The sequence below is a fragment of the Lemur catta genome, chromosome 1 (assembly GCF_020740605.2).
Source record: "Lemur catta isolate mLemCat1 chromosome 1, mLemCat1.pri, whole genome shotgun sequence".
Lineage (NCBI taxonomy): Eukaryota > Metazoa > Chordata > Mammalia > Primates > Lemuridae > Lemur > Lemur catta.
Genome location: NC_059128.1, coordinates 122,745,091 through 122,769,890, shown reverse-complemented (window position 1 = coordinate 122,769,890; position 24,800 = coordinate 122,745,091). Strand labels below are relative to the sequence as shown.

Here is a 24,800-nt window from a genome sequence, read left to right as displayed (position 1 = left end):
TACATAAATGGACAGAAAACACTTACTAGGTGCATCAGCAATAAAAATCCATGCTAAAATACTGGTGGGTACCTTCTAAGTTCCCAAAACTAGAAAAAATAATCCAGGTTTTCTTTGAGAGCCTGGCATGCCATAGCCTTTTGACTTCATGTTACAGCAGACAATTTTCAAATTAGAAAAGGGACTTAGCCCCGTGGTTTGCAGTTGAAAATGTCTGACTCCCACGGGGAGTTTGGAAATGAGGTGAGGGTTATGTTTTAGATTTCACAATGAGAGAGCACACTATTGCTATTATGTGAGGAACCAGGGATCCTAAGTGTTTTGCAAAGTGTAGGGCAATCCTGTACAATAAAAATCTGTCCCACCCTAAATGCCAATAGCCACCTCACTTTAGCTAAGGGCCTCACAGTGCCCAAAATGATTTGCTTTCTTTATTTAATGACAGAAAGCCTCCTACTTCCATTTGTTCCATCCACCATGCCACAGGTACATGTCTTACAGAGAGAGGCCAGCCCTACACAAGACTGTGAGGCAGACCTGGCTATATCAGATGTCTTGCTTACTCTTCCTGTTGAGTCCCTCGCTTCACTCCCCTTCCTGCAGCATCCCAGGAAGCTCTTGGGCTTTGGCTACTCTCCTTTCACTCTGATCCACCAAAACCTGTTTCCTACAAGTTCTTAGAAAATACTTGAAAAACAAAGCACACTAAGGTATTAATTTCATGAAAATACAACGCATTCCACTTCTCAGGGATATTTTTGTTAGGCATTAAACCAAAGACATCATTCCTTACCATCTTGCCTCTTACCACCCTGGTCCAAGCTACGACCATTTCTCACTGCAATTACCTCAATGGCCTCTTAACTGGTCTTCCTGCTACAATCTTCCAACTCATAGTCTATTCTTAAGAAAGATCTGACCTAAGTGAAATCATGGCCCAAAACTCTCTTTTGGAGTAAACTCTCCCCTAGTTTACTCCAAATAAAAGCCAAACTACCTCCAATGGCCTTCAAGGTCATAAATAACCTAAAATCAGGAAAGCTGGAGGAAAAGCATATCAGAGAGGAAGAACAAGAGTCCATTTTGGTCATGTTACATTTGCAATGCCTAGGAAACATTTAAGTGGCGATGTCAAAAAGTTATCCCTAGAGCCTCAGAAGAGAACTTTAGGCTAGATAAGTGGTTCTCAACTGGGAGGAGACAGATGCCCCCCTACCCCCACAGAGACATTTGGCAATTATCTGGGGACATCTGGGTTATACAGATGAGGTAGAGGGAACTCTACTGGCACCTAGTGGGTAGAACCCAGAGAGGCTGCTAAGCATCCTAGAACATACAAGACAGCCCCCTACAACAAAAAATTATCCAGCCCAAAATGTCAATAGCGCTGAGGATGACAAACTCTGGGAGGGAGGTAATATAAAAGACTTATGCAAAAAGATCATATTTAACCAAAAATGCAAAGTGAAAAAACAAGAGGACTAAACCTGAAGGAGCTCCTCTTTCAGATGTAGGTAAAAACGGAAGAACCAACATACAAGACAGAGAAGGGTCACCTAGAACGAGAATGAGAAAAGGAAAACCAGTAAAGGATGGTGTGTCAAAGGCCAAGAAAAGAATGTTTCCAAAAGCGATGGCTGACCACAGTCAACTGCATGCAGAACTGCTAAGATGTCAAATAACACTAGTAGTGGCGGCTCAAAACGTTTGAGAAGAATGGAGGAGGTATGCTGTGAGGAGTGAGTGAGACAATAGAGACACATCAGAAGATTGCTGGGCAATTTTAAGGCTGCTGAGTACATAAAGTGAAAAAAGTGGTAAGTAATTGGCTCATCCAGTCCTGAGATGGGAGAGACCAAAAAGGTGCTAAGGAATTAAGGAAATTTGAAGAAGAATAATTTAAGTCAGGGCATCTAGGCTAAATGAGGAAGAAAGTAATCAACAGAAATGTGGGGAGGGGTCTAATGAACTGGAAGTCTTGATGAGTCATAAACATTTCCCCACATCAATAAATATACTTCCCTACCATGCTTTTAATTGTTCCATAATAATACAGCCTATTTCTCGATATTATTAAGTAAATGTGATTTTACTTTAATAAGAAAGAACTAACAAGTGTTGGTGAGGTTGTGGAGAAAAAAGAAATCTTATACACTGTTGGTGGAAATGTAGATTTGCCCACCCATTGTGGAAAACAGTATGGAGGTTCCTAAAGAAATTAAAAATAAACTACCATATGATCCAGCAATCCCTCTTCTGGGTATGAATCACCATCCCATAAAGATACCTGCACTCCCATGTTCACTACAGCATCATTCACAATGGCCAAGATACAGAAACAACTGAAGTGTCTGCTGACAGATGAATGGATAAAGAAACTGTGATATACACATACATACATAAAATGGAATATTATTCAGCTTTTTAAAAAGGAGGTCTTGCCAGTTGCTACAACATAGATAAACCTGGAAGACATTATGCTAAGTGAAACAGGCCAGACACAGGAAGAAACATACTGCATAATCTCATTTATATGTGAAATCAAAAAAAAAAGAAAGAAGTTGAACACACAGAAATAGAGAATAAAATGGTGGTCATCAGGAGTGGAGGAAGGAAAAGGTGAGATGTAGGTTGAAGGATACAAAGTTGCAGATACGTAGGATGAACAAGTCTGGAGACCTAATGTACAACACAAGAACTATAGTTAATATGGTACTGTATTAGAGATTTTTACTGAAAGAGTAGATTTTAAATGTACTTACCACAAAAAAGTGTAACTATATAATTAACAATGTTAATCTACTTGCTAATGATTTCACTCTGTGTATGTATATCAAAATATGTTGTACACCTTAAATATACATAATAAAGAAAAAGATGAACAGATGTCTTCTGTTTGAACGCTGCTTATCACCCTATTTACTTTTCCAGACCAGGATCAAATGGCATTTGTGGAAAAGACCGTTTTACTGTAAAAGATGTGATAAATATTAATAATAGGTCTGGGTTAAAATATCAGCTCTTTCCCTTACTAATGTTGTAACTTTGAACAACTTACCTAACCTCTCTAACCTAAATCTCTTCATCTAATTAACAGATTACGGTAGTCAGAATACTGCCCCACCTCCAGGGATGGCCATATCCTAAACCCTGCAATCTCTGACCATACTATGTTACATGATGTAATATTGTGAAATATATATTTTGTCTTCATCTCCCTTTCCTGGCATACAACTCCTAAAATCCCTAGAATCTCCAAAGTGATGCCTTTTTGTATGGTATGAGTTGACAAGATGGCTGGCATCCCTCTAGGTAGCTTCAGGATGGGAGCTGGTCATGGGAAAGATCAAGGCTTGAGTAGAGGATTGGGACTTTCAGCCCCATTCCCAAGCCTTTGGGAAGGGGGGAAGGGTGAAAGGTTAAGCTGATCACCAGTAGCCAATTATTTAATCAACCATGTTTATGTAAAGAAGCCTCCATAAAACCGCAAAGGGACAGTGTTCAGAGAGCTTCCAGATAGCTGAACATGTGGAGGTTCATGGAGGGTGGCTGTGCCTGAGGAGGGCACGGAAGCTTCACACCCCTCTTCCTGTGCCTTGCCTATGCATCTCTTCATTTGTATCCTTTGTAATATCCTTTATAATAAACCAGTAAACGTTTCCCTGCATTCTGTGAGCCACTCTAGCAAATTACGTGATCCCAAGGTGGGGATTGTGGGAAGCACAGGTAAAACATCCCAGAGCTTGCCATTGGCAATGGAAGGCGGAAGCAGTCTTGTGGGACTGAGCCCTCGACCAACGGGAGACAGTGTCAGAAATGAATTGAACTCCGGGACACTCCAGGCAGACAGTGTCAGAAAAGAACTGAACTGGAGGACACTCAGCTGGCAGCCAACACAGAACTGACTGCTTGCTTGGCGTGTGGGGAGCCCCCTCCCCCAATTTAATCACAAAAGTCTTCCGTGATGATTGTTGAGTGAGAAAAAAGAAAAATCACTCTGAGTGTTTTTTCCGTTCTACTGGCAAGATGGAATTAAGGCTGCTAATCAAAGGACCTTAAAATAAGATCCTGGATTATCCAGGTGGGCCCAAAATAATGACAAGGGTCTTTAAAGGGAAGACAGAGGCAGAAGAATCAAAACCAGAGGGATGACACTGTGAGAAACACTTGACCAGCATGGCTGGCCTGAAGATGGAGGGAGACTACAAGCTAAGGAAAGTGGGCAGCCTCTAGAAGTGGAAAAAGATAAGAAAACTGATCTCCCCTAAAGCCTTCAGAAAGAGATGCAGCCCTGCTGACACTGAGACTCATTTTGGGTTTCTGACCTCCAGAACTGTAAGAAAACAAATTCGTGTTGTTTTAAGCCATGAAGTTGCTTTTTATTTTTTTTATAGCAGCAGTAGGAAACTAATACACAGGTAAAGTGAACTGTCTTCATAAATTGCTGTGTTGATTAACCAAGATAACGTATATATAAAGTACGTAACAGAGTGCCTAGTACACAGGAAGCATTTAAATAGCTGCTATGGATATTATTAGTTCAACTCTATTAATAGCACTGAAACCAAATAGGCAATAGAACGAACACTGACTCAGTTCAAGAATTTACTCAACTCTGTGACCTAAGATATCTTACTTAGCCTCTATAAGACTTAGTTCTTTCACAAAACAAAATGAGGTCTAAGATAGATGACTTCTTAAGTTCCTTCCAGCTCTAAAATTTTATGAGTCTAAAACCTAATTCCTTAATAGCACATTCTACTTATTGCTAATTAACTGATTCAGAAAATCCTATTAAATAAAAACAGTAGACCGGTTTTCATTTTATGCTTCAACATTTTCAATATTTTATATTGCTGAGTTACAGCCTTATATCGTTGAGTCACGGCATAAAAATCACAGGCCTGCAGGCAAGGAAAAACACACAAGGCATCCTGCTACTATTTAAACCCTTACACTCAAACTGAAATAATAATAGTATCTTTTCAAATAACTCAAAATACACTCCCATATGCTACCTCACTTATTCTTTTTAACAGTTTTACTGAGATATAATTTACATACCATACAATTTACCCTTTAGAGTACACAATTTAATGATATTAGCATATTCACTGAGTTGTGCAACCATCACAATTTTAGAATGTTTTCATCATCCCCAGAAGAATCTCCCTATCCATCAGCTGCCACTCCCCATCCACCCCCCCCAACCCTCCCAGCCTACTAATATACTTTCTGTCTCTATGGATTGGACTATTTCAGACAGTTCATATAAATGGCATCATAAAATATACTGCTTTTGTGTCTGCTTTCTTTCACTTAGCATAATGTTTTGAGATCCATCCATGTTGTAGCACGTGTCAGTACTTTATTCCTTTCTAATGCTAAATAATACTCCATTGTATGGATATACCATATTTTGTTTATTCATTCATCAGGTGATAGACATTTGGGTTGTTTCCACTGTTTAGCTACCAGCAATGAGGCCACTATAAACATTTATGTTCAAGTTTTTTTGTGGATGCATGTTTTCATTTCTCATGGGTAGATACCTAGGAGTGGAACTGCTAGGTAACCATATGGTAATTCTTATGTTTTAACCTTTTGAAGAACTGCCAAGCTGTTTTCTAAAGTGGCTGCCCATTTTACATTCCTCCCAGCAATGGATGGAGTTTCCAATTTCCCCACATCCTACCAACACTTGTTCTCTGTCTTTGATTACAGACAACTAGTGGGTGTGAAGTGGTATCTTATGTGGTTTGATTTGCTCTTCCCTATGACTAATAACGTTGAACATCTTTCATGTGCTTATATTAGCCGCATTTCTTTGGAGAAATATATATTCTGATCCTTTGTCCATTTTTAATTGGGTATTTTTACCTTTTCACTATTGATTGCAAGAGTTCTTTATATTATAAATTCTGGATATAAGTCCATTATCAGACACATGGTTTGCAAGTATTTTATCTCATTCTGTACACCTCATCAAATCTTAGTGCAGCTACTTGTACTCGATAAACAGATTCTATGTTGCTAAACCCACTTTCCACACAGAATTGGCAAGTTGTAATGATTAAACAGACTTGACAACTGCAGACTCAAAAGAAAACTTACAAGTGTGCTCCTGTTTCTATTAATTTAAAAGAGCCATATATTGATAGCAACATTGTGACAGCACACCCAGGAAGGCTCCCTCATTCAACCCTGAAGCTGTCCTGTATATAACCAGACCATACCATTGAAACACAGTCACATCAAAGACAAGCAGGTTCATTCATTCACTCAAAAAACAGTGTTACATGTGAGGCCCTGTGTTACTCCTAGCTCAAGATGTATCGATGAACATGATCAAATCCTTGCCCTCGCTAGTCTCATAATTTGACAGTGTTATGCAAAACCCCCCTAAATCAATTCCTTCCTGGAGAACAGTCCTAACAAATTTTTTACCTTAGTACTTGAAGACCCACCCTCAACTCAGAGGAAACGTTAGAGTTTAATGCAAGTGATATCCTTTTTTTAAAAATCCAAAGCACCAAACTTATTTTGTGGCCTAGAACAACTTTGAGTATTGCTCCAATTACTAGGCCATCATCTGGTTCATATTAATATAAATCCCTTTTATAACGCTGCAATGCTTAATGACATTTGTCAAAATTAAACATGGCTAAAAGAAGAATGTACTTATATTTTTACCTTGAACCAGAAAAGCCTGATGGTTCAGAGACTAAATCACGGTTAGTTCCTACTCCATGCTTAATAAGAATGTTATAATAATTCCACTAAACATAAAAAAATACAGAATTACAAATCTGACAGCTTAAAAAGGTAGTTTTAACCTTTTCTATCAAAGTATTCCTAATGCAAAGAAGAGGAACCTAATAATCCCCGAAAGACTTAAGATACAACCCTAAATGGCCCATGCAAACTTTAAATCTCTTGATTTTCTGTTTTTTTCCTTAAAAATTTTACATAAAGGTCACACTCTAAACTATAATACATCTATTTTCTTTTGGTACAAAAAAATTTAACATCCTTAATTAGGGTCAATAAAAGAATTTGTTGAAAAGAACAAATAGTACCTATGGCCTGTAATTAGAACTACATTAATTTTTACTATACAAATTTAGTAAATTAAGTAATAGCCAGGGAGTGAAACTAACACTCAGGGGGATGCACTCTGCCTCCCTCGTGGTTGCGAGTGCCCTCCGCACACCACTCTGTAACTGGAGGGTGCGCATACCACCCCCTGGCAAGCCAGGTGCCTAAGGATTAAGAAGGTACAGGCTGAGCTGAGAGAGCATGACCCGAGGTGACCCCAGGGATGCTGCTGCAAGAAAGGCAACATCACAGCTGAGTGTGGGGCTTTTCCACAGTAAGAACTGGCAGGCTGGGGTTTTCTGGAGGTGTCTTAGGCTGGCTTCAGGCGTCAGAGGACAACTGCAAGTGGGCAGAGAGCACTGCACTCCTGACTCCCATTCCCCTCAGTTTCACCTGGTTGACACACTGGGCTTCCTTTTAAGTTTTCTGAAGACTGAAGTCTGAAGTCTGTGAAATAATTATCTGAAAACCTAGATCTGGAAGAAGGCTTGGCCAGGAAGACAATAATGTACATCAGATCTGAACAACAAGGTGAGGACAAAATGGGAGAATGAATAATGAAGCTGGTAGGAAGAGAGTCAAAAACAGGAAAGGGTGCGGTGTAAGCCAAGGGTCTGGGTCAGGCCTTCATCCACAGAAAAGAATGCCTATTGTGGAGTGGGTGTGTCTGCTTAAAGGAACAGCAACAGGATTCTCACCCAGAAGCTCTCAACTGCTGAAATCTTAAAACTCCAATGTGCTACCTGCAGATTATAATCTCCTGTCCTTCTAACTCTCTAGAATCTGCAACTCCCACTGCCAATCAATTCTCCAAAAAGCAGCCAGCGTGAGCCTTCTGAAAAGTTAAGACATTATCATGTGACTCCTCTGATTCAAACCTTCCAATGTCTTTTCACGACACTTAGATAATATCCTAAATCTTACAGCAGCCCTAGTGTTAGTATATCACGCTCCTGCCCAGTGCTGTGGCTGCTCCTCAGGCAAGCCCCGGCCAGGGGTCTGCATGTGCTGCTTCCTTACCCTCGAATGCTCTTCCCCAGACATCGGCACTCCTAGGGCCCTGACTACATTCAAGTCTCTGCTCAGACGTCACTTCTTCTAACAGCCATTTCCCTGATGACATTATTTAATACGGAATCTACATCACTCTCACTTACCCTTCTTCATTTTGCTTTTTAACATTTTCTTATCATATGAAATTATATACATTAATAGTATGTATATGTTTATGCACTATGTTTATGTTTGTTTGTCATATACCTCACCACTAGAATTAAGCTCTATAAGGGCAGACTTTGTTTTGATCACTGTTTTGATCTAGGTAGCCACCTTGAACAGTGTTGGAAGATACATGCTCAAGAAATATTTACTGAATGAATAAATCATACTTGATCTTAACTCTGTTTAAGCTTCCAGTTTATTCCCACTCCACTCTATTTTTTCCTAATCCATTAACCGTGCTCCAAGCTTCATTTCTGATCCAACATAACCTAGGATCTGATGACTCAGCTTTGCTCACTCCCGGGCCTAAATTCTCAACTTTCTTGCAGGCTTATCCTCCTTCTACATACACCTCCTAAAGCAAACCAATCTAAGCATCTTCTTTACTCTTATACCCAGACCAGAGATCCCTGCTATCAAAAGGCCCAACTATGCAAGCTGGGAACTCTACAAATGCACAGCCCCCCAGCTCAGTAGACCCTTCTCACTGGTGCTATCAATCCTTTTGTGGGCTCCTAATCAGCAGTTCCCTCTTTTATGCCCCATAGTATTATTTCCAAACTTGTAACACTTCCGTCAAGCTTCCTACTCCCCAGTCACTCAGCAAAGATATCACCTTCACAGAAACAAAAGAGAGGTTATTAGGTCAGACTTCCTCAATTTCCTCTACCCTTACTGACCAGCAGCCACATGCACATTCTTACCTCCTTCCTGGCAGTGTGGAGGAAGGGTGTCCCTCTTCCTGCTCAAAGCTAACCTTCAACCGGCGCTCTGCAACTCAAGACATCCACCTCGTTAGGGATCTGATGTCATTTACCCACTTTCCCCTCCCCATCTTCAGTTTCTTCTTCTCTCCTTCTCCGCTGCACATAAATGCTTAAATCTCTCCCATAATAAAACAAACAAAACTAATATACTTGCCCAGACTTTACGTCTCTCTACCCACCATGCTATTTGCCCCTTTCCCTTCACAGCCAAGTGGCTTGAAAAAAGGGTTTAAGCTGTTTTCTGCCCTCCACACACCATTCACTACTTAACCCTCTACAATCTGGATTTTGTCTGCAAACACAAAACTGCTCCCCCCAAAGTACAGATGACTCCTTAACTGAAAATTCACTCAAAATTTACTAGACCTCATCAATTTAATACTGCTAGCCTTAATCTTAAAATGTTTGTCTCTCGGCTTCAGTAACATTCTTTCTTGGTGTCCTTTCAATTTTTTGGCCCCTTCTTTGCAATACAATTTGCTATTAACTGTGTAATCTGAGAAAAGCCTCCATAGATGATGTAGCAGTTACAAGCATGGGCTCTTTCTTGGTCAGTTTGAGCTACGTCAACAACAGAAATTTAACTGGGTGGCTTAAACAACATTAACTTATTCTCTCACAGTTCTGGAGGCTGGGGATTCCAAGGTCAGGGGGCCAGCACGGTCTGTTTCTGATGAAGGCCTTCTTCCTGGCTTATAAACAGCTGCCTTCCCACTAGGTCCTCCCATGGCACAGAAAGAGCTCTCTGGTGTCTCTTCTTATAAGGGCACTTATTCCATAAAGAGGGCCCACCCTCATGACCTCATCTAAACCTCATTATCTACCAAAGGCCCCATCTCAAAATATTATCCCATTGGGGATCAGGGCTTCAACATATGAATTTTGTGAGAACATAACCCAGTTCATAGCAGGCTCTGCAGTGAGTAAAGCCTGGCTAGAACCTAGACTTTACCATTAACCAGCTGTTTTGACTATGGAGAAGGTATTCAACCTCCCAGTGCTTCACTCATCTCATCCATAAAATAATAATAATAGTACCTCACAAGGCTGCTATAAGGATTAAAATAATACAGGTAAAACCATTAGAACAGTGCCTGGCATATAGTAAACATGCAATAACTATTAGCCATTGTTGTTATTGTTATTGAGCCCATCATTCTCACAGCTGTCTTTAATGTTTTAATCATTGTTGTTTGCCACTGTTATTATAAATATTCTTTCTGTCATTAATTAGTAGTAATAATTTGACATTATCCTAGATTGAGTCCTATATAATTTAGCATAAGAAATAACCTTTATAAAAGTGCAGTCTTATTTATAGAGGAAAATTTGAAAGCAATCTAAATGCCAATGTATTAGTAAACTTGGGCTGCAATAACAAAATACCATGACTGGGATTTTCTCACAGTTTTGGAGGCTAAAAGTCCAAGATCATGGCGCTAATATGGTCAGGTTCGGGTGAGGGACCCTCTTCCTGGCTTTCAGATGGCCACCCTCTCACTTGTGTCCTATACAAGTGGAAAGAGAGCTCCAGTACCTCCTCCTCTCTTTCTAAGAGTGCCAGTTCTACCTGATCAGGGCTCCACCCTTATAACTGTATTTAACCTCAATCACTTCCTTAAAGGCCCTATCTCCAATACTGTCACATGGCAGTTAAGGCCTCAACATATGAATTCTGGGGTAAAATAATTCAGTCCATAGTAACCAATAATAATAAAATTTCAAGTATGATAAAACTGAATGTTATGCAATAGCTGTGCAAGTACAAGAACTGTAAATCAACAAAGACAATGGATATTGCATGAAAATACCAGGATACTAAACTTTATTATAAATATGTAAAACGTGTTTATGAAAAGAAAAATGAATATAACATAATTGTAATAAGGGTGATGTTAAAGTAAGAGTTTCTTTATTTCTAAACCATTTATAAAATTAGACAATTTGAAAAATAAATTTTCATCGAAAGAATATATAAATGAAAAGATTCAACTGGGAGAAAAAAATCAAGAACACTTGCAAATCTAACTTGCTATGTTTGTTCCTGCTTACATCATTGCCATCTGCATTAACTAGGATATAAGCTAAACTGCTATAACAAGACAAAGAATACAGTGGCTCAAACAAAAGGAGTTCATTTCTCTCTCATGTAACAGTCCAGGGACAGACAAGTAGTCCAGGGAAGGTGGGTACAAGGCCACCCAGAGACTGAGGTTCCTCCTGTCTTCTCCCATCACTCCCTGGGCTACTGCCTCATCTGCATGATTGAACCTAGCTTACCCTCACCTCATTTATGAAAACAGTATGATAAACAAGCAGCTTTTTAATATAAGTGTGGTTTAAAAGTAGCACACATCACTTCTACTCTCATCCCACTGGCCAAAACTTAGAAATATGGCTTCATCTGGCTACAAGGAACCCAAGAAATACAGTTACTATGTAGGGGCTGCGTGCCTAGCTAAATACATTATTAGAGGTCGGAGTGCATCCTTCTTCCCACCCTGGAATAGTCATTTCCTTTCTAAAGGGATAACTTAAAGTCCCACTCAGTTATGGGATTCCACTCAAAGTCTGGGATCTCTGGGTAATGCATACCCTCTTTGACAGATATCCATGTGGCTCTTTCCCAGGCCAGCAACCTACAAATCAACCAAGGAGTAACCTTTGCTCTCCACCACCACCATCACACCCAATATATTATACAATGGGGGAATGCAAATGAGATGAATGCAATCAAGTTTTCCATTCTGAAAAGAAAAGAATAGCAAATACATATTTTTATAAATGATGAAATACTCCTGGAAAGGAACTGCAAGGAATCTCTGCTCTAGCAGGAAAGCAAGTTCCCTGGTTAAATTCAGGTTCTGTTCTCTGGCAGGGACACCTTGTCTGTTTGTCTGCTGGAGTCCTGGCTTTGTCTCTGGAAGATTCTTTCTTTTCCATTATCCTTTCTGGACACATATGAAGCAGACTTGGAAGAGTGTGTACGCCAAGGGGCAGCAAAGATCTAATAGCCTACTTCCTACTGATGTAAATTTGGGGACCAAGAGTTGCTTTAGGTGTCAAACAACATCAAACCATCACAGGCTTTCACAAGCCAAACTTGTGGAAACTTCAGCAACATAATCTTCGCAAAAACTCGATAGATCTGTTTGCTTTCAGTCACTGCCATGTGAAAGTAACCACAAATAAAGATTTAGTCTGGTCAGATATTAAGCTTGTCAGCGCTCCTCTTTTATTTGCTAGACTCTGTGGCAACCACTCCTCTCTCTCCCTCTTGATTTAGGATTAGTTATCTTGAGGTCATCTGATTTCCAGCAGGAGGATTATACCGCCCCACCCCACTGACATCATAGCAGGCCATGTGACTTGAGATGTTCCTTCTTACCTGACTGATTTCTGGTTCACCCATTTGACTTGCTGTGGTGAATAAAACATAAACAAAAATAAGATGTACTACTTCTAAGAAGCTGGTTCTCCCATATCTCTTTGCCATCTGCCACAAGAATGGCAATGTCCCCAAAAAGCCTATCCCTTTGGCTTAAACCATAGAGTGACAAAGGATGTAAAACATAGTCAACATGTCACAACTAAGAAATAAACCTTTGTTGTAAGGAACTAAGATTTTATATTTATAACTGGAGCTTTTCTATTTAACTGACTGGTTCAGATGGAAAATCAAATCCTTAATTTGATCCTTGCCTGGATGTACTTCTACTGTCAGACCAAGAAAATCTAACAGGTTCCTGAGGATGACAATCTTACCTTTTGCTGTTTGGCACACAAAAGCAATTTTTTCCAACCCTGGAAAAAATTACTGGCCTCTCAGTCAATTCAGACCACAGGCCACGGTCAAAGAGAACCTCCTTCAGCTGCATACTATATACGTTAATATAAAGTATATACTGCCTTTCAACTCCAATTGCAAACTGGCTAACTTTTTCCTATTTGACACTCTCTTATAGTTCCCTGCTAAAGCAGCAAAGAGTAATTAACTCATATTAGCAGTCTGATTCTTTCTAACCACTTCCTTGGAGGTACAAACTAGGCAGACAAATTAATTGCCTTCCAAGTTATCAGAGGTGACAGTTTCACTGAATATGTTGCCACCACATAATAAGGGTCACCAGTTTTCTAGCCTATAACATGTCAACCAACCACTTAGCCAATGACATGCATTTTAACTTTTTATTATGAAACACCCCACTTCAGACATCAATTTTGGCATTATACATGGTATGGGCTAAGCTGTTGTGATAAAGTGATGCCAAAATACAGTGGCTCAAACAAGAAACAAGTTTATTCTCTTCCTTGAAACAACACAGAGATTGGCAGGGGATGGGGGGTGGCGAGCAGTAGTTGGTTCTGTTCCACAAGGTCATCCAGGGACCTAGGCAGACAAGAGATAGCTTTGCTATCCTCATCACAGGGCTTCTACCTCTGAGTTCAACACAGTTGTTACCACTCTAGTTGTTGCTGCTCTCTAATCGGTAGCAAGGGGAGTGGGGTGGGCAGACGAAATACAGGACAAGCACCTTACTGTTACAAAGATAATCCAGAAGTTTCACATAGCACTTTTGTTCATATCTTACTGGGCCAAACCTAATCACATAGCCATACCTGTTGGCAAGAGGAGTTGAAAAATAGTCTGTAAGTGGGTAGCCATGTATCTGGCTAAATGAGAGGGGTTCTGATACTAGAAGAAAGAAGGAAGAACGAGATACTGGAGAAGAATTAGCACTCTCTATCATACCCTCATACAATCTATTATTAACAGTTATCAGAGAGATTTTTTAAAAGCACATTTCAGATTATGGCACCCTCCGTTCAAAACCTTTCACTGGCTTCCTATTTCACTTAAGCATAAAAACCAAAGTCCTCACAATGGCCTGTAAGTCACATAATCTGCTCTCCCCATTACCTCTAACCTCAACTCCTAATACTCTTCCCATAAAATAAACACCAAATGGATTAAAAACCTAAATATGAAAGGCAAAACCATGAACCTAATGAAAGAAAAAAATACATATATTTGTGACCTTGGGATGATGAAAGATTTCTTAAAGAAGACTGCAAAAGTTTAAACCACATGGAGAAATTTCAATGGACTTGCCCCCAAATTAAGGATTTCTCCAACAAAGGACACTACAGACAAAGTTAGCAAATAGGCAAAAGACTGGAAGGATTCGTTTGCAACATCTAAAAATGACAAGAGATTAATATCCAGTGTATGCCAAGAACTCTTGCAAAACAACAATAGAAAGACAGGAAATGCAACTGAAAATTTGGTAAGACACAGAAGCAGATAGCTCACAGAAAGTGAAATCAGAGTTGTCAGATAAAATACAGGATGCTTCATTAAATTTGAATTTCCGATAAACAATGATTTTTTCCTAGTGTAAGTATGTCCCAAATATTGCATGGCACATACTTATACAAAACAATTATTTGTTGTTTACTTGAAATTCACATTTAACTCACATTTAATAGGGTGTCCTGTATTTTTATTTGCTAAATTTGGCAACTGTAAGTGAATATATATGGCTAAAAAGAGAATGAAGAGAAGCTCTGCCTCACTAGTAATCAAAGAAATGTAAATTAAAATGACATACCATTTTACTCCTTAATTAGCAAAGACTAGAAAATAAGGCTTTTATTAAAGCCTTATTATAAAAAAGCCTTTATATAACCCTTTTGCAATTCACTACAAAAGATAATCTAACATAGATTCTTTTTCTTATCATATCACTAGGCAATAAAAGCCCCACTATTCACTGCATATGCACAGAGAAGAAACACATTATAAATCCATTACTTCACACTGCAGACAGCACAGAAATAATCCCGGTAGCCATATTCAAGAATCAATTTTTTCCTAGAGAATTTAAGTACCATATTTAATATAAATTTATAAAGTTTAAATGTTAAAGATAAAAATGTCAGAATATCATTTAATAGTTAAACAGTAGCTCTTTCATAAATAATATTATAATATTAATTTTCATACTAGGTTAAGATTAACACCATAATGTTAACTATCATAGCAGGGCAGAAATTTGATGTGTCAACAAAACCAAGAATCAAGCTTTACATTTTTAAAGAGTTTTCGCATAAAAATGCTCTATCTAAATCACAAATAACAGCTTTACTACTGGAAGGCAGAAGGTATGACACAAAAGCCACAGGTTAAGGAAAAGAAATATGGGCTGCATATATAAACGACAGCACTCATTTTTTAAAATGCTATAAGCTTATTACATATGTAAATACAGATAGCACTCAGGCCATTTAAAAATAAAATTTTAATACAAAAAAGAAATTACACCAAAAACTCATTCTGCCTTCTCTAACCTCTAAGATAATGCCCTCTGAGTTTATCTTAACACGTTCATAGAGAAAAAAAATTAAACTATTACTGAAAGATCAATTTAGAAAAATGTGTTTTGTCACAGTTCCAGTATAGTCATAGTACAGCTTTCCATTTCATTGTGAAGAATAAAAACATTCTAAATAACAGTTAAACAATTAAAATACTTCATATGAATGGTACTATGATATAATAATTGTGGTAACATGATTCAGATACTAAAATAATTCAGCCTATCTTGTCATATAAAAGATATGCAATGTAGTCATTAAACCTTCTAAAATGTTAAGAATTGCTAGATAACTTTCAAAAAACTAATCCCTTCTATATGTATCTCTTACAACAGCAAAAACAACAAAATTTTAGATCTATCATTCAGCATCTATCAAGACTAATTTTAGCAGCCACATGATACAACACTCCCACAAGATAGAAAAAGACATAAAAGTAACACAGCCTTCACCACAATTTTTAAAGCATTAAAGTATTTCCATAAATAACATATTACCTTTTTAACTATATATAAAAATAATCCTTGAAGCAGCCTGGGTCCCAAATATGACATTATCCTGAGACTGGCAGATAGAAAACAAATGATATTAGTCATACCTACTCTTTTTAAGTTTCAGAAGAAAAGAAAAATCCAAAGTATGTTATATTAGCATTACAGCTAATATTAACATGTTTAACATAAAGGTGGGGAATAAAAAGTACCTGTTCTTCAACTTCAAGAAAGGAAAAGATTGTTCTTCGGCTCTAGTCCCCAGGCTGGAAACAAGTAACCACAAAACTGGTTTTAAATCTGCCCCAATCAATCAATCCTTAAAGTCTACTCAACATTTGCACTTAAGTACTTAGCCAAGAAAGCTCATCAGCAACTGCCCCACTTCAGTACTTTTGCTCCTCAAAGCCAGTCAGTCCCTAAACTGCAAGTTTGAAGTTGGCCAATCCTTAAACTGTCACAATTTTGAAAAATAGCTAATCTTAAAACTCCATGCTTCCTCAAAACCCTACATAAAAACATCTCTACCTGTTTGGAGGACTGTGTTCTGCAAGCATAGTTCTCCCCTATTAACAAGCTTAAAATTCAGCTTTGTTTCAGCTACACTCAAGTGGTGGTCTCTTCGCTCAATACTAAAATATATTATGGTTACTTGGATATTAATGTTTTTCTTCATGGAGGTAAGAAAAATACTTTTGTTATAATAATCTAGTTTTATGGAAAGTTGGGTATCTGCACCTTTTAAGTGTAATTATAATCCTTCTTGCCCAATACACAACTATACTAACAAAGGTGTCTATTTCCTTCCTCTTAATCCCAGATCCACAATTTAAGGAGATACTCTTTTTACTCTAATGGAAATGACAGCCTGACTTAGTTTTATAAAATCTGAAAACCTAAATTCAAAATCCTATCTTTGAAACTGATTTATTTGGGTAAACCGAAAAACTCTTCTTAAATTTCCCAATCTAGAAAATAAAGGGACTATCACCAGTCCTTATCACCTCACAAAAATGATGTACTCATTTAGAGTAGGATAAACTGTAAATGTTTCAGAAGGAAAATAAAAACTGCAATAATATCACTTTGTCTGTTGTTAAAGTCAAGTCAGTCTGAGGTTTAGGTCATCATGGAGAAAAGTAAGAGATAAAGCTTCAAACTTGACAGGTAAGATGGTTAAGGAGAATAATACAGATTCAAATTAGAAAATGAGAGTACATGGGAGTCATATCCCAAATATAAATCCCTCTATATGAGACTGGCAAAGTGAATTGTATCACATGGGCTGACTCACCCAATTACATGCAAATACAGCTGAGAGCTATCCTTTTAAACTGCTTTTGGACTTAGTGTTCTCAAAAAATAAATTCTAAATAACAAGTACTGCTACTTTATGGTTTACCAAAAACTCAGTGAAGTTTTCCACTCAAGTCAAATAGGAGGATTACAAATACTGAATTACCAACTGGTTCAAGTGGCAACATGAATATCAGACTATGTGTCAAGAGACCTGTTTAAATTAGGCATAGATTTGGTGAATTTATCCAGAAATTGTCAAATTTATTTTTTGGTGAATACCTGGAAAGGCGGCATAGTTCAATGGAAACAGTCAAAACTACATTATGAGTTGGGTGATATTGAATAGGTTTCTTAATCTCTAAGCCAGTTTCCTTATATGGAAAGAAAATAACTCTATTTAATAGGGTTGTCAGGAAGATTAAATGGGATAACAATAACTGGTAACTTTAAAAGGGGCATAGGCATCAAGACCTCCAAGTCCTAGATTTGCTTTAGCCAGTAACTTACTCTAACACTTATGGAAAGTCATTTGACCTAAATCTGTTTCCTCATCTGTCAAATAGTGAGGATAATGCATGTCCTACACATTTTATGGGGTGTTTGTGATAATCACATATGAAAATTAATGTGAAAAGGATTTTTGAAAGATATAAACAACCATGTAACTGTGAGACAGTTAATTTAATATCTACAACGATGTAGGGAATTCATACTAGCAAACCTGTTACAACCCAGGATCACATGTCCAAATTCATTTTAGTAAGAAAAAAATTCATAGCTAAAAATAAATACAAAACACTAGATACACTAGAAACCAAAATAATTCAAGGCTATTACTATTAGTTGCAGGAATTCTTTTCCATTCAATAAATGAACCAAATTAACTCAGCTACCCAACAAACGAAAAGCAGTATAAGACAATCCTTTGTTCAAGTCAGGCATTTGTCTCTTAACTACTTCCATTTCTAATGCACTAAAAAAAAAAAAAAAAAAAAAAAGAGGAAGGAAGGAAAGATATTACAGGGTTTCTCAACATTAGCAGTATTGACATTTTGAACTGGATAGTTTTTTGCTATTTGGAGTTTGTCCTGTGCATTGTAGGATGTTCAGTAAAATTCTACAATGGCCTCAAGCCACTGGATGCTAACAGCAATACCCCTACATACAATTGTGACTGCCAAAAATGTCTCTAGACATTGCCAAATGTCCCCACGGTGGTTTGGCAGGGACAAAGTCATCCCAAATTGAGATACAGTAGGCTAAATCCATAGTACTATATGCCAATATTTATCTCACATTGATTAGGGGCTTAGAATGCAGCTTGAAACTAGCAGGTTTGCAATATAAGAACCAAATAAAAGAATGCTGCCTGTAGGATGGTAACAACTTAAGAACTATAGCCACGGTAGGTAGTGAGGGTAAAATTATTCCTTCCATCAGCATGATGTTTTTGCTTAATCCTCTGTAAGAATTTTATTTTGGGTGTTCTTTTGGGGTGACAACTTGTTTAGCCTGTCACTAAAACTTAGTCTCCATCTTACTAATTATTAACCATTAGAGTTATGTGGGAGAAAAAAAAAATCAAACCTAAAGATTTTAATTTCTATGCACCCAAGTATGAAATGAATCAAAATTAAATGCTACTTATATAAATTATTTAAATTAAATATATCCAAACATTTACAATGTTAAGTAAAAGGACACAAACTAGCATTCAGCTATTACTGCAAATATATGAGTTGAACGTAATATGCAAAAATAAAAAAGTAACTATAAGAAGTGGAATTTTATGAATTATATTCAAATGCCCAGTATGTACCATCACTGGGCTAGACACTGCTTTCTACAAAAAACAATTTTCATATATTTACATTAGTACTCTAAAAGTAGTTTAAAATTTGCAAATGTAAATTTCAAAAGGAGTTTGAATTTTATTATCTAGGATGTTATATTTCATATGGTCAATGCTAGAATGAATGGCTTCTGTTATTTTCAAATAGGACTTACCATCACTCGCACTCTGCTGGGAGCTATCTGACACAATTAAATACCCATCAACCTTCCCTTATTGGACCTGAACTGGAAAGCCAACAAAGCCTGAACAATCAACAGGCCATTTAATACACAATCTGCTTTGTCATATATGGGCATCTGTGGCATAAACAAATATTAATCATTTCTACTTCATTAAATTTAGGGAAGCCATAATAGCAGATTTAAAATGTTGTGAAATGCAAAATGAGACAGTATTCCTCTATATTTGTTTTCGTAGCGGGTTCCTGTTTAGACTGATGATGGACTTGGTTGTTCAGATCACCTCTCCCAATGAAAGCTTAAAAAGCTGAACAAAATATAATTCTATGTATTCTAAGGAAAAAAATATTCTGAAATTAACCATAAAATCTATAATAGTGCAATTTTATATAATCTTTTAACGGTTCAAATTTGAAATACTCATGTTAAGAAGTAATAAAATTGTGACAACTGTGTTGAGGTTACAGTATGCCTTGAAACAGATCTACAGAAATAAGATATCCTTTTTTGTGTATTGTTCTAGTCTCTATGTTCTACAATGTTCCAGATATAAAAGATGTAATCTATAACGCTACCTATGATATATAGCACCAGATCCCCTTTCTATGACAAAAAATACATCTCAATGGTAAAGAGATGATTAACAGAGAAACTCAAACTTATTCCAATATGTGGGATTTTAGCTTAACGACACACTTAAACCAGTGGAAACCTGCCTGAATGGTCATGCAACCCTCCATTACCCTCTATTATGCAAGCTGCAACATTTCAAACCAACTCCCTTATTTCACTAGTGAATCCTGTCAACACTGAAGTAACAACTGGAAAAACTCATCACTCCACAATGATAGTCAAATATCAGAATTTATTTCATTTGGTAAAAATTATATCATTGCCTAATAAAACTAATGCAAATATAGTAAAATATTCAAGATTTTGAGTAATTCTTTTGTTGAGAAGGACTCTCAGGGAGCCTCCAATTCATCCTGCAACTGCTTAGGCGTTCTTTTGCTCCTTTGCCCTTTTCATGCCCCATCTCACTAGTCATGGGGGAAGGAGAGGGGAGGGGAGGGGAGGGAAGACCAGAATGAACTAATCAGCATGTATTTATGCATTTAGTCTACTCTAATTTTATTCCCACAGGCCTTTCCTCATACTCTGCTCCTCCAGAGAGATGTTTTATTCATCTCTGAACTTCCAAAACCTAACCAAATGCCCTGCATATAAAGTCATCCTAACATCTACTACACAGCAGGCCCTGGATTAAGGACTAGAGATAGAGAAGTCAGAGGGACAGACCTAACACTCATGGAACCTACAGAGGGCAGCTGGAGGGGGAATACTGGCTGCCTGAACACAGCCAAGAAGTTAAAGAGATAGAGACCTAACCCTCATGGACCCTACAAAGGGGGACGACAGGGGGAATAGTGGCTGCATGAACCCAATCCAGTACATAATTAAAGACCAGCTAGCACAGCCCCACTGCCAACCAAGGCTTAGATGAGCACATACAAATGTGTATCTCCAACGCTGACCATTCTCTGCAGTTGTATACTCATATTCATGTCCACCTGGAGGTAGTTACAGGGATTAATTGCACGGACTCCAAAGACAGACTGCTTGGGTTTGAATCCCAGTTCCACCACTCACAAGTTGTATGACTTTCGTTCGGCAAGTCACTTATAACCTTTCTGTGCCTCTGTTTTCTCATCTGCAAAATGCAGGCAATAATGGTTCCTAGCACATACAAAATTGTTATGAGGATTAAATGAATTAATATATATAAAAGTACTTAAAACCCTGGAACAGTTTACACTTGCGTGGTACTTACCATTTTCACTAGCACTAGTATTATCACTATGTCTAACAGGCATCTAAAACTTCTCCAAAACTAAGTCTGTAATTTTTCTCCCAAACTGCATTCTCTCAGTGTCCTCCCATCTCAGTAAGAAGCTCCACTAGTCTCCTAGTTGCTCCAGCCCAAACCTATGAAGTCATCACCTCTCCCTTTTCCTCACACTCCACGTCAGCAATTCCTGTCAGCTCTACTTTCAAAAGCACATCACCACTTACTACCATCTCCACAGCTAGGTCAAATTACCACCATTTCACCCACAGGGCACACAACAGCTTCCTATCTCCCCATTTTCACTCCACTCCACCCCATTTACAGTGAATCTACACAATTCTCCATGTAATAAACTGAAATCAGATGTCATTCCCTGATGCAAACCTTCCCGTGGTTTTCCATCACACTTAGAATAATATCTTTACCACCGCCTACAGTGGCCCCCCATAGCCTGCCTGGCCTTCCAACATCATCTGCCACCACCTTCCCCCTTCTGTGCTGTGCTCTGAACACTCTCGCCTCCCTGTGTCTTCACCACCTCAGGCTTGTTTCCACCCAGAGCACTGTCCCTTGTTGTTCCTGTTGTGAGACAGAACAGTATAGTCATTTGGAGCATGGACTCCGAAGTCAGATTGCCCAAATTCAAATAAATTCTCTACCATGTTTTAGCTGTGCAACTTTGAGCAAATTCTTAACCTTTCTGTGTCAGTTTCATCTGTAAAAATGGAGATAACAGGATACCTCATAAAGTTGTTGTAAAATTTAATTTAGTGTTTAGAACAGGGCCTTGCATATGGTAAGCTCTACCTAAGTGTTCACCGCTATTATTCTTCTCTGAAATGTTCTTACCTCAGGCTCTTCCCTTCAACTGATTCAAGTAACATCTCCTTTGATGGCATTCCCTCACAGATTCTATCTAAAATAAATTCCCTGTTTCCCCCACTGGCCTTCTCTTATCCTCCTTTACTTCACTGCACCTATCACTAGCTGAAATTACATTATGCACTTACTGTTTGTTGCCTATCTTCCACTGCAACATGAGCTTCATTACGTTGGAGACTGTCTTCTTCACTGCTCTATTTCTAGTTCTGACTCAGAACCTGACTTCTGAACACACATCTCATCCAGGCTAGGGGGCCGATGCACATCTCTTAATAATAGCACCATACTTAGAAAGCCTTTCATTTTCACACTCATGATCTAATTTGAGCCCTGAAAAAGCAACAGTAGATATACCATCATCTCCCATTTTAGAGATAAGAAAAACAAAGTTCTAAGTTTGGATGACTTGTCCTTGGACACAAAGCTAGTAATCGGTAGTACAAAAATCAGAACCCTTACTTTCTGATTCTAAGGCTCCTCCCTCTCAGATGGAGGAACATCACACCCTTGAATTGAATTTACAGAAATGTTATCTCTCAATCTCCTGTATAAATACACCCTGAAGTGTGCACTGTATTCTTCCCTTCCAAGTTCCTGACAAACACTTGTCCCAGAGTTTGAGCAGTATTATAGATGGTACTAACTCATCAATGATGTACTAATCCTTGGTCAAAATATTCACTCAGATGGGATGACTGGCTATTTCAAGACCATAACAGCAATAACCCCTAAAACTCAGTGTATCTATGTTGGGTATAATGTGCTGGTTTCAGCACCCTAAATGCTTTCTATGCAAAACCCAGACAAAGGGGGCACTGTAATTGCCAAGAACACTGTGATAATAATACCAGTTATTTCTTAATCCCTGTTCCATCAAGTTCTGTGACAACTGTTCAGATCACTCATCATCAGGCTTAAGTGTCGTCCGGAATCAGATGGGGGTGGGGGAGAAACGTGTGAAGCGGAGGCAAAATTGTGAAAAATATCCCTGCTTACAAGACTCTTGGTCAAATGGTCAGTGGCTACCACATTACTCAGAATCACCAATTCTTCACAAGCCTTCTCCTAGCAAGTTTACACACTTGTGTCATCTCACGTGCTCTCACAATGTTCCCACAATTAGGGAGGCCAGAGGCTGCTTTACCTCCATGACACAAAAAGAATACTGAGGCAGCAGGTGGTTATCTTATAACATGTCCTCAGCGATTTGGTCACTTGCAGGACCCCAAAAGGAAGCCTGGACATAGGATTCCGAGATTCTGAAAGAAACTCTCCGGGCCAGACTTAACATGTCCAGATCCAGGGCTGAGAGGATGAAAACTAGGAATCGAAGGCCCTTTCTCAAGGGAGGAAAAAAAGGGACTCTCCACTTGGACCTGCGCCCTGCCGAGTCTCGGCCGACAGCTGCAAGTCGCTCCCCGCCCCGAGGAAAGCTGCTGGCCCTGCCCCGCGGGGCGCGGCCTCGCCCCCGCACCCCGGTCCCCCGAGAGGGCGCCCTCGCACTCGGGGCAGACACCTGTCCCCTCACCGCGCTCGGCGGCGCCCCTAGGAGCAAACTCCCCCACAGCCTCCACCACCACCACCACCACCACCGGGGCGGCCAGCGGGCCCCTCAAGCGCTGGGAGCTGCAGGATTCCTCACAAACTTACAGTTTTCCTACAGCGTGCGCGTCACGGCGGGGTGACGTCACGGGCCGGCGCTCGGGGCGGTCAGGCCGCAGGCCGCCCAGCCCCTGGCTCCGCCCCCACGCCGCAGCGGCAGAGCGGCCCGTGCTCCGCCCCGTCCCCCGCGCGGACGCAGTCGGCCCTGCGGCCGCGTGCCCGTGGCTTCGCGGGCGGGGGCGCCCGGGGTGGGGGCTGCTTTGCCAGAGCTGCGCTCAAAGCCTGTGTCCGGGGTGAAACGGGAGAGGAGGGTTGAGGGAAGGGGACGAAGCCACCCCCAGGACACAGCAAACAAGCTGGCTAGGAGTAGGACGCCAGAGTTATGAAGTAGTTTTTCCACAGACATTGCCTGCCTTTCCTCACGTGTTTGTTAAAAGTTCTCCACGTGTGGAAACAGCCATTTGCTCTCCGACAGGTGCCGGCAGGTCGTCAGCTCCGCATGGGCCCTTTGCTCCGCCCGGCTCGACGCGGCTGTGCTCCTCGGCCCCGCCCACGCCCGGCCGGGCCCGCCCTTCCGGCTCCCGCCTGTGGTCCGGCGGGCGGCCCTGCCCCGCCCTGCCCGCGCGCCGCCTACAGCCCGTTGCTGGCGGGTTTTAGGTTCTGCTCGTTGCGCTGGATTTCCTGTTTCGGCTCAGTGGAGCTACTTACAGGTTGCCGTTCACCTCTGTTAAGTTTAATAAACGGTGATCTGTGCAAACCCCCCGACCCCGCACCTGCTGACGTGCCGGTCCTCCAGCGCCCAGCCCAGCTGTGTGGGGCGCGGCGCCCGCGGGCTCTGGTGAGAGACGGCGGCGTAGCGGGGGGAGGCGCGAGTAACTGACGACAAAATGCTCCAGAGTATTGCCGGTCTGTGGGGTCTCGTTCTCTTAGAAGAGAAAACACATAAACATTATGGTAAAAAAGCGGCTCAGACAAATCTGGGGGAAAACAAAATTAAAGAATGCGAAAAACAGGCCTTGAAATAAATAGATCCTGAGACGGAAGTATTGAAAATAGCAAGGTTCGCTTTTAAAACTTCACTTGGAACCGCAGCAGATGGCCAGGTCAGGGATTTGGCACAGCAGCTCCAGGGTAAATAAAACCTGAAACAATGGTTTGTTTACACTCTCATTGAAAATG

At 39.8% G+C, this 24,800-nt stretch overlaps 1 protein-coding gene across 9 annotated transcripts in view; it reads right to left on the bottom strand.

Moving 5' to 3' along the window:
• The window catches only part of ZNF438 (zinc finger protein 438), a 168,788-nt gene extending 144,377 nt beyond the window's left edge, over window positions 1–24,411 (bottom strand). For 3 of the 9 annotated variants that reach the window (XM_045554299.1, XM_045554291.1, XM_045554305.1), the window contains exons 1-2: window positions 16,168–16,410; window positions 15,962–16,028 (exon numbers count right to left, since the gene is read on the bottom strand). The gene's annotated coding sequence lies outside the window, so the exon portion shown is untranslated. Of the gene's footprint in view, window positions 1–15,961; window positions 16,029–16,167; window positions 16,411–23,669; window positions 23,696–24,044; window positions 24,126–24,394 lie in introns of those variants that run through there. The other 6 variants (XM_045554355.1, XM_045554320.1, XM_045554345.1 and 3 more) reach the window with 6 other exon arrangements.
• Window positions 24,412–24,800: the final 389 nt, after the last annotated feature.